This window comes from Gracilinanus agilis, chromosome 3 (genome assembly GCF_016433145.1).
Source record: "Gracilinanus agilis isolate LMUSP501 chromosome 3, AgileGrace, whole genome shotgun sequence".
Taxonomy (NCBI): Eukaryota; Metazoa; Chordata; class Mammalia; order Didelphimorphia; family Didelphidae; genus Gracilinanus; species Gracilinanus agilis.
Genome location: NC_058132.1, coordinates 607,568,509 through 607,582,690, shown reverse-complemented (window position 1 = coordinate 607,582,690; position 14,182 = coordinate 607,568,509). Strand labels below are relative to the sequence as shown.

General features: G+C 31.9%; 1 protein-coding gene across 1 annotated transcript in view; it reads left to right on the top strand.

Annotated features, from left to right (window-relative positions):
* Nucleotides 1-14,182, top strand: part of ERBB4 (erb-b2 receptor tyrosine kinase 4) — a 1,378,308-nt gene that overhangs the window by 781,997 nt on the left and 582,129 nt on the right. The window lies entirely within an intron of this gene.

Sequence of the window (14,182 nt, the reverse complement as noted above, 5' to 3'; positions counted from 1 at the left end):
ATATTATGAAAGATAACTTAATTGACATATCTAATGGATGGATTTGAGTTAAATAATTGTACAGTTACTGGTTCAATGGCATAATGTAAGGCATAATCATCAGCGGCTAGATATCAACCTCGACTTATGTTTTTAGTCACATGCCCCAGGCATCTCTATACAGCCCTATGATATTTAACACATTCATTAAGGAATTCTATAAAAGCATATGTTGCATCCTAATCACATGTTTTTTAAATTGCACAAGTATAGAAATTTTGGTTAGCTAAGGTAGTTAATGACAAGGATCCTAAAATCTCTTATCTCTTGATTGTCTCGAATATTGTATGATATACAAGGTATAACATCTTAAAGCTGCTTCACAATCACAACTATAGGATGAATGAGACTTTGGTAGATAATATTTGGTTTGAAAAAGTTCTAAGAGTTTTAGTGGACTACAAACAATAAAATGTAATAGTCCAGTATAGACTAGGAAATATAATTTTCAGTTGTATTAAGAAAGATAGAATAGGTGGCAGATAGCTGGATCAGTGGATAGAAAAACAGGCCTGGGGATGGGAAGTCCTTGGTTAAAAACTGGCCTCAGAACTTCCTAGATGTATGACCTCAGACAAGTCACTTAATCCCTATTGCTGAGTCCTTACCACACTTCTGCCTTAGAACCAATAAACAATTTTGATTTTAAGATTGAAGATAAAGGATTTTAAAAGATAGAACATTCTGGGCAAGATCAGAATAGTCCCTCTGGACTTTAAGCAAATCACCTCTGTAGCACTGGGTACACTTCTGGACATTACACAGTAGGATGGACATTGATGAGTGTACAGAAGAGGACAAAAAGGATATCACAGGACCTTGGATTGATGACTTTTGAAAATTGGACTAAAAACACTGGAGATACTCAATTTATAATAGAGAAGATTAAAGAGGCATGTTACAGCTGTATTCTAAAATTTGTAGGATTATTATTTATACTTTGTAGCATCAAAGATATAAAGCTAGGGACATTTTGTGTGTGTGTGTAATGTTTGCAAAGTGCTGATAGATAGATAGATAGATAGAAAGAAAGAAAGAAAGAAAGAAAGAAAGAAAGAAAGAAAGAAAGAAAGAAAGAAAGAAAGAAAGAAAGATAGATAGATAGATGTGAGGATGAGGAAATGCAAAGAAATCAGAGATTTATCTAAGATCTCACAAAATTTGAACCGAGCTCTTCCTGACTCAAAACCCATTCTTCTCTCCTCTGTGTCATCAGCTCTGTTTAATAAGACAAAGAAAAACAAGGATTAAGAGTGGGCAGTTGCAAAGAGGCAAATTTAGAGTTTATGCCAGGAAATTTTTCTAACCATTAGAAATACACAAAACTGGATTTGGCTAACCTGGGAGATAGAGTTCTCTCTCACTAGAGATCTTGGGGCAGAGGGTGGGAGGACTGTGTCTTGGATGTAAAAAAGAAGATTGATTCTTTTTCCGTTACAGGTCAGACTAAATATCCTCAGGGTTTCTTATCATTCTGAATTCTTGTGATTTTGTTAAAGAAAGTTCAATAAAAAGTTTCTGAGTATTAAATATTGGTGGGCTATTCATTTTTAATATGTATATGATTGTTCTTATGAGGATACATACCTTGTGAAAATTAATAAGCATTTTTTGGGGGGAAGAGAGGAATCAATATCCAGAAACCACAAAATATTTAGATCTTTATTCTCTTAATAACTATTGATAAATAATTATTAGGGAAAATAATTATTAGGAAACATCAAAAAAGATTTTTTCAAATTTGTAAATAATTTTGAGTTATTTTGTGAGTGTAATTATAAAAATCAAGGCATTTATATTCTAAAGTTATAAGAAGATATAAAAACTCAATCCATATCTAAATTAATAATTAATTTCCTCCATTTGATAAAGATTTAGATTGTTGAGGAAAAGTTATAGAAGTAAGAAATAGATACAAAAAATTATCAGTTTTGTTGTTTTTGGTGTATACAGAAATGTTTTCTCATCAAACGTGTGTAAAGCAAGGAAATTATATTTCTGAAATTGGTTTGGGGCGTTATTAAGTAAGGGAAATAGGCCTATAATATACTCTCCTTTTGTGGACAAGATTTCTTCAGTCTATTCTTTTTATTGCATTTATAAAAGTAGTCTAAGATCTTTCCATTTTAACAGTATCATCACCCCTGTAGTTTTATCACTGATTGGTGAGAACAATTTACTACAAAGCAATAATAAAAGAGAATATAATCAAATGTCACTTTAGTCTGTTACATTACAGTTATGTCATATAAGAATAATAGGTTTCATAAAATGCTTGGCAAATTTGGGAAGAACCTCAATCAGTTGGTGTTTAGATTCATGACCCAATAAAGCACATTCATATACATGCAGTATATACACATTGATATACCATGAGCTATGTCATTTAATTATATAGATTCTTTTCCCACACTGGATTATTGAGAAATCTTATTAAGAAAGAGTTTACATGCCAAATGTTGTAAATAGTTCCAATAGTTGTAAAAGAGAAAATATAATAATAAGCATCTATCACTTTCATACATCTTCCTGCTGTTGTATCATGAGAAAGATCCTAGACCCTCGAGTCAGAAGATCTGTATTCAAATATTCCAATGATGTCTATGTGTATGACTTGGGAAAATTACTCCCTAGTCATCAGTTTCCTCAACTGTAAATTAAATGATTGAATTGTATGACCTTTGAAGTCCTTCCTGGCTCTAAATCCAAAATCCTTTCTGAAACAAAGATGCTGATGAATTGGTGAGAGGCAGCTGTGGCATAGTACAATAAGAGCTTGTCAGGAAGACCTGGGTTCAGATCACATATGTGAGCTGAAAAAAAAAGAAATAATAAAATCCATCTGGAAGAATTAAACTCCAAGTATATCAACTGAATTAATGAGAAAAAAAATAAAGAAGGTATTTCAGCTGTACTTGATCTCAAACTAGGATTCCAAAGCGACAACTTTTAAAACAGTTGAAACTGGCTAAGAAATACAGAATAGATTAGACACTCAGCATGTAGTGGTAAATATCTAGAGTAACCTAATATTTGATAAACCCCAAAATCCAAGATTTTGGAAGAAAAATTCACTATTTGACAAAAACTGCTGACAAAACTAGAAAACAGACAGAAACCAGGTATAGATCAACACCTCACACCACATACAAGGCAAAATCAAAATGGATATAAATTTACAAATGAAGGTGCTTATTCAGTGCCATACCAATCAAACTACCCCAAAATTATTTCACTAGATTATTAAGAACTCTTCATACAAATCCATACACATACATAGAAATAATCTTATATTTAGTAATGAAGAATAACCAAAAAGTCAGCCATTGTGTGGACCTAGATTTGGATCTACATGCTGACATCAGACACAAGGAAGTAAATGAGTTTTCCTAAAATAACAGACATGATAAATATGCCTGAAAGTAGTTATATTATTATTTTTATGTTATATGAAAGGAAAATAACATTATTATTATATTATATAGTATGAAAGGAAAATATTTAGAAGACAGATAAGCCTTAATATTTAAGTCACTTCTCTGGTGATCTTTTGAAATCCTAGTTGTTCTGTTTCTTGATTATAGTTTGAATATTTCCAAGTTATTTTCCTTCATATTATGGTTATTGCATAAATTGTTCTCTTAATTCTGCTCTTCTTATTTGACATGAGTTCATTTAAGATTTTCCATGTTTCTCTGAATCTTTCTCACTTACAATTATTTCAGGCATGACACTATACTAAATCTATTCCTCTCACATTCATTATTTCTTAAAGCAGAATCATTTATTTGGTTTCTTAACACTCATTTTTCTTGCCATTTTTATATTGGAATATTTGTTTATCATGGCTAATATAGAAATATGTTTGTACAAATCACATGTGTAATTGATATCATATTACTTGTTTTTTCAGTGGGTGAGTAAAGAACTGAATGGAGGGAATTATTCAAATTTTTTAAAAATGCAGTAGAAATTTTAAAGTATAAATATATATAAATACTTGTGCATATATATTTCTGTGTATGTATAACATATATATTCATATGTGATTTCCTGATGATTTTTATTAAGATTTTTTGTTAAGATTTTTAATGTATTAATATTTTTGTTGTTTTCAAGGAAAAAAGTGATGTTTCAAATTTGCTACCAAGACATTGAGACTTAGTCACATATATGACAAAAATTGGTGGTTTGACTATAGCCAAAATTATCAGTAAATTATCATACCTAAAGTGGAGAATTTCCATTTTCATATTAGATTGTCAGTAGCAAAGAGCAATGATAAACTAATCAACAAGCATATAGTAAGTACTTATTATGCACTAGGAATACATATGTAAAAGTGAGATAATTCTTGCCCGTAAAAGGATTATATTCTCATGGAAAGACATCATATATAAGTATAAGACCACATAAGAGAAATTTAGATTTTTAAAGGCCCTAAGAATTAGCATAGTCCAATTTCCACCTGGTCGTCAAATTAGTAACTTGAATTCCATAGAAGTGAAATGCCTTTCCCCAATCATGGAGGTATAAATGGTGGGAGATTTTTTAAAAAATCCAAAATAAAAATAATTTTGGGAGAAAGAACTAGCATTCAGGAGGACTGGGATAAGCCTCACAAAAGAGTTAGTTTCTGAATGGAAATTTGGAGGAGATTAGAGATTCTAAAGAGTATAGTTGCTCAAAAAAATTACTTAATTTGGGACAAAATAATATAGAAAACAAAAACTACCTTCAAATATTTATGTATTCTGAATCTAGTAGGTGCTCGGGAAATGTTTGTTGAATGACTTGATGAAAGATGTAGTATTTTATTATCTATAAACAACCAGGCCAAAATAAATGATAATAGGTTTCTATAAAGATTTCTATAAACAAGGGTTCTTTGCTAAGTGTAGGAAAAGAATTAACTAAGTACGAATGTGGTCTTTCTAGCACTGGAGAACTTTAATAGAAAAAATAAAAAGGTATTTGTATACTATCACCTTGTGATTGCTTAATTCATTACTGCCAAGTGTCTTAAATAATTGAAGTCATGAGACCTTGGACAAGAATCATTTTTGTTCCTCACTTCCTCATCTGTAAAATTAGATGATATCTGGCATGCATCTAGTGCTATAATTTTGAAATACTACAATTCATTTATTTGATGGTTTTGCTAAGTTATAGATTCTTTTTTTTAAAAAAGCCAAGCTGCAAATGTAATTTTATTTTCTACATGAATGAATATTTAACAGACTGAATTAATAAAATCATATAACAACTCATCGATATTTTATCAAAAGAAGCATCAGTTTTTCAGTAAATATTGTCAGTAAGTTTCATTGTTTTCTTGTTACCATTAGAATTGAGTGTGTCTTCTGCTAAAATAAAATGTAGAGTGCAGAGTTAAATTTTGACAGTAATTGAACATTAGAAATGTTTAATAGGAAGAATAAAAGACTAGGATGAGAAAATTAGAATACAATATGTTGTATATATATGTATACATATATACATATATACGAAAATGTATTAACATAGTACATATAATGTAAGTAATATATTCAGTTATATTAAGGATTGACAAATGGAAAAAATTATATCTGTTCTTCATTCTAAAACAGAGTATTAAAATCAATGAGCAGAAAAAAAATATATAAGTGGATTTTGACTCAAGACAAGGAAAAATTTCAGAAATATAAGGTTCTAAGAATTAGTTGGCAGCACACTTATTCAAAAGGGAATGGACTTCCTCCTAAATTTATGAGCTCTTATTATTGAATTTCTTTAAACATAGGTTAAATGGTCATTTGTCAACAATATTTTCCAGAGGAGTCATGATTCAAGATGGATTTGTATTAGGTGAACTCATATGTCCTTCCACAACACTAGGATTATTTGACCCTATCAACCAGACGTGGCCCTGGAGGACTTTCTATAGTACACACTTTGGTTATGATTCTGAAGAGAAAGGAGAAAGCTATTCTATCTCAATTTTTGAACCACTCAAACTCACATGATCAAATGAACTGAAATTTGCTATGGTCATAATTGCATTATGAGTTAAAGTTGAACTTCTATGGGTAAATAAAACTTGTCCCAACAGGGTTATTTTTGAGAAAAACGCTTTGTAAACCATAACATTTGATAGAAATCTGAGTTGTTATTGTTATTAAGTTTTAATCTGTTTTTTATTCTTTGATTACAGTTATTGAGTTATTCCCTAGAGCTTCCCTCACAAATATAGTCCCTTGTTTACCTTAAATTCATTCACTTCTATTTATTAAGTGGTAAATTTTTTTCTCATGATTCCACAACGATTTCCTCTTATGAAGACTTTACTTTTTAAACTCATCTGCCATGCATATCAAGTTTATCTATCAAAATACTGGGCAATAATGAGTTAAGCAATCCTAAGGAGATAAGCTAGTGTTCAAGCATTCATATGAGCTCATTACTGTTAGAAGGTTACAGTATTTAAAGTGTTTTTTCTCTATATTTCAGAAGAACTAGTTTTGATTGTGTGAGTATATGACACTGTGTGTGACATGTGTGTGTTTGTGTGCCTGTGTTTATTCAGTAGTGATGACAGGGCATGTACTGAACCTGAAACTACCTAAATCCAACTAAAATCCACTGTCAGTAAGTATTAGGAAGGATCCTTGACATAATACTTGCTTGTTTTTGATGTCTATGTATTCCCTTTATTTTTTATTAAATAAAATCTTCTTAAAGTATTCTGCCAATAACACACTTCTCAGGCAATATTTTGGTATGTTGTTATTGGCATCCTTTGTAGATAAAGCAATATAATCTATTGCAAATAAGAAACTCATTTTGACAGCTTAGTGAAGGATTGTTAATAATGGTGAGAGGCATAAGGGAAGGACACTAATGAGAAGATGACTGTGGTTTCCAGAAGTGAATAAATGATGGCTTCTACTAGGGTTCCTATTTTGTCAGTAGAAAAGGGAACATACATGGGAGATGTTGCAAAGGTCCTTTCAACAAACAGGAAGACTTGGAAACATGCTGCATTTAAGCACAAATTTGAGAATGCTTACTCAGTTATAAGCCTGGCCAAATGGAGATACTAGTGCCTTTGACAATAATAAGAAAGTTTGGAAGAAGAGAAGATTTTGGAGGAAAGATGATGAACCTAGTTTTATAGATGTTGAGTTTAAGATGTCTATGGGATATTTACTTCATGATTTCAAAAAGACAATAAGAGACATGAGACCAATGGCGGAAAGACTTTTGAAGTGATGCAAAGTGAACTGAGCAGAACCAGGAGAGCATTGTATGCAGTAATAGCAATAAAATACTATGAACAGATATGAATGACAACTATTATCAGCAATACAAGAATCCATGACAACTCCAAGGGACTCATAATGAAAAAAAATTATCCACTGCTATAAAAGGAACTGATGTAGTTCGAATGCAGATCAAAGCAAGCCATTCTCACGTAATTTTCTCCATGAATTTTTCTCTACTGCAAATTATGCCTTCTTTCATAACATGATGAATGTGGAAATAACTATTGTATTTTAACACATGTACTACCTATATCTTATTAAAATTATATTGAAAGGGGACAGCTGGGTAGCTCATGGGTTGAGAGCCAGGCCTAGAGACAGGACGTCCTAGGTGCAAATCTGGCCTCAGACACTTCCTACCTGTGTGACCCTGGGCAAGTCACTTGACCCCCATTGCCTAGCACTTACCACTCTTCTGCTCCAAGGCAGAAGGTAAGGGTTTTCATTAAAAAAATAATAATAAAAATAAATTAAATAAAATTATATTGAAAAAGTTAAAAATTAAAAAATAATCTATAGAAGAAAAAGTATCATCAAGGCAAGCACAGGAATTATATGATCACAACTACAAAACACTTGTCAAACAATTGAAAGTGAATCTAAATAATTGGAAAAACATTAATTTATTTTGCCATTAATAATGGGTAATATGAGCTAATATAATAAAAATTACCATCCTACCCTCAGTGCCATACCTATCAAACTACCCAAAAACTTTTTTTATAGAATTAGAAAAATTATAACAAAGTTCATCTGGAAGAACAAAAGATCAAGAATGTCCAGGGAAATAATGAAAAAAAATGTGAAGGATGGGGGCTAGCAGTACCAAATCTATAAAGCAGTGGTTATCAAAACAATATGGTACTGGCTAAGAGACTGGCTAAGGATGGATCAGTGAAATAGGCGAGGTAAATGAACTCAGCAAATTAGTGTTCGATGAACTAAAAGATCACAGCTTTTGACAAAAACCCACTACTTAACAAAACTGCTGGGAAAATTGGAAAACAGTATAGGAAAAATCAGGTCTAAATCAACATATCAGATCCTATGCCAAGATAAATTCAAAATGGGTAAATGACAAATATAGGGAATGAAATCATGATTAATTTCAGTGAATGTAGAATAGTATACTTTTCAGATCTGTGGAAAAGGAAGAAATTTAAGACCAAGCAAAAGATAGAGAGCATTATAAAATGTAAAATGAATGATTTTGATTACATAAAATTAAAAATGTTTTCTGCAAACAAAACCAATGTAACCAAAATTAGAAGGAAAGCAATAAACTTGGAAAAATCTTTATGAAAAAACTCCCTGACAAAGATTTAACTTCCCAAATACATAAGGAACTAAGTCAAATTTATAAAAAATCAAGTCATTTTCCAATTGACACTTGGTCAAGGGATATGAATAGGCAGTTCTCAGAGGAAGAAATCAAAACTATAAATAATCACATGAAAAAGTGTTTTAAATACCTCCTCATTAGAGAAATGCAAATTAAAAGAACTCTGAGATACCACCTTACATCTAGCAAATTGGTCAAATATGGCAGCAAAGGAAAGCAATAAATGTTGGAGGGGATGTGGCAAAATTGGGACACTAATGAATTGCTGGTAGAGTTGTGAATTGATCCAACCATTCTGGAGGGCAATTTGGAATTATGCCCAAAGGGCTTTAAAAGAATGTCTGTCCTTTGATCCAGTCATCCCACAGCTGGGTTTTTACCCCAAAGAGATAATAAGAAAAAGGCTTATTCAATAATATTTATAGCCACGCTCTTTGAGGTGGCAAAAAATTGGAAAATGAGGGGATGTCCATTGATTAGAGAATGGCTAAGCAAAGTGTAGTATCTGATGGTGATGAAATACTATTTTGCTAAAAGTATTGCTGAACTGAAGGATTTCTGTGTGAACTGGAATGACCACCAAGAATTGAGGGAGAGTGAAAGGAGCAGAACCAGGAATTTTTTGTACACAGAGACTCATACACTGTGGCACAATCAAATGTAACAGACTTTTCTACTAGTAGCTGCAATGATTAAGGACAATCCAGAGGAATTTATGAGAAAGAACTCTATCCACATCCATAGAAAGAACTGTGGGAGTAGAGATACAGAAGAAAAATATATGATTGATCATATGGTTCAATGGGGATATGATTGGGGTATTGTCATTAAAAGATCACTATATTTCAAATATAAATATAATGTAAATAGATTTTAACCCAGTGAAATTGCTTGTCAGCTCTGGGAGGGGGAAGGGAAGAGAGGTGGGAAAAATCATGAATCATGTAACCATGGAGAAATATTCTAAATAAATTACTTTTTTAAAAAAAGAAGAGTGTATCAAGGAGGAAAAGGTGCTTTACAATATTAAAGGTTGCAGAGAGGTAAAAGAAAAGATGAAGACTGCAAAAAAGGTATTATAGAGAGCAATTTAGAGAAGATATGATTATGTAATCTTTCACAATTTACCTCGTCTTCCTAGGTCTTATATAAATTTAGAATGTTTGAAAAGATAACTTTCATTGCAGCTCTTTATCCTATGATAGAGTGCTTACTCTACCAGACTCTAATAGGAGATATCTGTTGCACAACTTTTCCTGTAATGTGATTGATAAAATTTTTAAAGTTTAATTTATGGCTCTTATTTTTGAAATTACATTTAAGTCCAAAAAACACCTATATTCCTTAAGGACTTTTCTTTGTAAAAAAGAATAAGGGTAAAGCAAAATCAACCAGCACAATGACCACATATAAAAGGATATTCAACACGCCATACCTATAGTCATCTACTGTTTTATCAAGTTTAAAGTCTACTTCATCATCTGTCCTGTAGATCTAAGAACATGTACCTTTTTCATATCTACTATGAAGAAGCATGAACCTGTAGTATGGTAGGAAGAACATGGACCTTGAAGTTAAAAGACCTCTTTTTCAAATAATAATGATACTTACTGCATTTGTCATTTTGTGCAAGTAACTTAAACTCTGTACCTTGTCTAAAATTAAGGATAATGGTATAAAAAGAGACTTCCATTGGAGTTAGGGCTATAAAGAGCCATTCATATAGATTCATCCTGAGCAAAATATTTTTAAACCCTAACTCATATAATAAATAAGGATGATTATTTATTATCTATCAACATAACTTGTTCACTAAAAATCTGTTCCTTTGATTCAAAATAAGTACTTAAAATTTATTTTTATTTTTTCAATTAGCAAATCTATTTTCCTTTGTCCTATATCACCATATCCAATTTGAAAACTTCTAAAATATGCAAAGAAAAATATATTTCCTTAATAACCACAGCCAAAAGAGAGATATCTCATTATGAACATTTTGTCTGTCACCTCTGTTAGAAAGTGGGTAGCATATTTTCTTCATCAGTACCCCAGAATGATGGTTTGTCATTGTTTTCATCATAGTTCTCTTTTAATATGACTTATAAAGGAGTTGAAAAATTTGGCCAAATATGACAATAAGTATGTTGAGATTATATTTCAGTGGATTTTTATTTGGTCATGAAAATACTCATTTCATTAATTCTCTCAACTATATTAATTACATATCAGAAGGATGTCTAGTGGAGTGGGATTTCAATGTTTTGAGGAGATAATTATACTATTTTGACCTAGGTTCCAATTCTGTCATGGTGATAAGAGGGTTAGGCTGACTTTTAGAGTGTGCACATCATCAAAGAACCAACTAATCAACTGTACACTGATAGTCTAAGTAGATTCAAAGAATATCATAGTAGGGAGGGGCCTTGTGGATAATCTAGTTATATTATGCCTGAACAAGCATCCTCTCTATAGCATACTTGATATACTTCTTCCTAACATAGTCAAAATATTTCATTAGTTTCCTTTTTATTTCCACAACTTAGCACAGTGTCTGACATAGCAGGTGCTTAATAAATTTTAACAGACTAGTTGAGCAACTTCTTTCATCGATATAATTAACAAATAGTATTAAATGATGTGGGGCCAAGAACAGATAGATGTAGCATCTCTAGTGCAATGTAGAGGGGATGTTTGTTCAGGCATAATAGAACTAGATTGTTGTTACAGTAAGTATTTGGAATTAGTAATTCACTGTGTTAATGCTTACATAAGGTCAAGATTTTGTGATTTCTTAAAGACATCCTCTATCCCTGCCCCTACCTTTCCCCAAGCCCTTAACTACTTTATTGTCATAGTGAAAGTGGACTTTACAAGACCAAGTGCTATTTTGGACTTTTCTTTGTCCCTGGATTACTTCGTGGACTTTCCCCCCCTAAGTTCCATATACAACATGCCTGTCTACATAAACTCAGGTTTTATCTAGACACCTTTCTCTTCCTTGCTCCACGTGTCCATTCTGTTGTCAAATCATGCTGCTCCATATTCACAATATCTCTCACAAATGTCCCCTTCTCTGTATTCAAACTTTAATTTGAGAGAGATTCATCTCCTTTATCCTGTGGCTTAAATCATTGCAACATCTTCCTAATCAGCCTACCTCACTTAAGTCTTTAGCTAATTCACAGAGCTATCAAAGTAATTTTTGTTAATTTCCTATCTAATCATGTGACTCCATGGTTTCTTTTTGCCTTTAGGATAATATACATACTCTGTTTTGGCTTCTAAAGCCCTCAACAAATCAATATTTACAGGAACTAATTATATATTAATTAAAACTATGATCCTATTCTCTCCTTGTGCTAGTTAAAAGGGTTAGACTGTCTTCAGTACATGCATAACATTAAAGAATCAAGTAATCAATTGTACATTGACTATATAAGCAAATTCAAAGTATCCTAGAGTAGGAAGGGGCCTCAGGGCCCATCTCTTCTAATCCTACTTGAACAAGCCTTATTGAAAATCATTCCCCTTTTACATACTTTTATTCAGCTAAAATAGTCTTCTAAAGTTCTTTACATACTATTGTCTATCTCTCATAGCCATGACTTTATACCAAACCCCTCTGCATCTCTCCTTACTTTTGACCCACAGGATGTCTTTATTCCTTTAAAAAATAATAAAGCAGTACCATGTAATTCTACTGCCTGAAGTCAGCTAGTGGTTATCGTTTCAGCTAAAACGAAGAGAGATCCTCTTGTTCACCTTATATTCTTTTGTCAAGTTGTTTATTTCCCATACTTTGCAAAAGCTGCCAGTAACAAGACTCAAACCTTGGTCTTTTCACTCCAAATCCTGTCTTATTTCAACTCTACCACACTGCCTCCCATATATTAAATATATAGTTAATGAATATATACTTATGAGGCAGTTAGCTCATAGGTACAGTGTATAGAGCATAGGACAAAGAATTACTAAAGGTCTGAGTTTAGACCCTGCTTTGAACACTTGGTAGCTGTGTGATCTGCCTCAGTTTCCCCATCCTTAAAATGAGAATGATAGCCCCTGCCTTCTAGGATCATTGTGATGATCAAATAAGATATTTATAAAATGTTTGTAAACCTTTGAGGACTATGTAAATCCTATCTAGCTATTAAATACTTTTTGAAGTATTATCAAATAAATGAGAAAAATCTAGGGGAGAAGTAAAAAAAAAACCCTAAAAATGCTGGATAACCAATTAAAAGGTGTTTGGGGAAAAAAAGAAATAATACAAGCACCTTTCCTGATCCTTCTGAATACTAATGATACCCATACTAAATGGCTATGCATATATATATATAAATATATATATATATATATATATATATACATATACTTCATACTTATATCCATTGTTTGTGTATTTATTTCTCCCACACTAGACTATATATAAGGATTATTTCATTTTTTTACTTGTTATCTGCAAACCTTAGCAGAGTCTGTAGGCATAAATTCATAAGTAATAGTTGGTTGTTGCCATTCCCTTCGCTTTCCAATATAGCAATCTTCTAAGAAAAGGATATAAATTAGTGTATCATGACCTGTTCTGAATAAAGCCATAATAATTCTTAGTTATCACCTAATCTCTTTCTAAATTTCTTTTGAAGAATTCATGTAAAATATCATCTTGGACTTCATTAGGAATCAAAGTAATTTACCAGTATATAACTTGTTAAATCTACCCTGTTGGACTTGAAAGTAGAGATAATGTTTGTCTTTTCCTCTTTGAGCTTGTCTGTCACCACATATTTTCAATGATCAGTAATGGTGGCCCAGTAATCAAATCAACCAACTCTTTCATTGTAGGGGGTTAAATTGAATAGAGTCTAGTGACTTGATCTAATCAGACAGCTATGTGATCTCTTATCTCCTTACTTGTCTTTGATTTCATCTCCCTAGTACTCATTTTTTTCTGACAATAGAAGTTCTGTGACATAGAGGAAAGGGTACTGGATATGAAGAGTCTCTAGTCCTAGTTTGAGCTCTGCAACTCATTGAATGACTAGCTTTGGGCAAGTCATCACATCTCTCTGGCCCTTGATTCCCTTGCATAAAAATAGGGACTGGTGATCCATATATACAAGCAATATGATTCTGGTTCTAGCAATATTATTGTAAATTTCTTAAATTACTAGAAAAACTACTACAAAAAATAGCATTGTGCTACATACTATAGGTGATACACATACACATAATAAATAAAAAGATATGCTCTTTTTTATCTTAGGAACTTAAAGTAGATTTGATGAGAAAATATAGAAACATGAGAACTTAATTATAATAGGTAATACATGCATATATGTGTATGTATACATAAACACATATATGTATAAAGTTATAGTTGTGTACGTTACATAACAAATGCTTTGAAATTTCAGAAGAGGGAAAAGTCACTCTTTACTGTAGTGATCAGGACTAGTTTCATGGAAGATATGGAACTATGATAGGACCTTAAGTT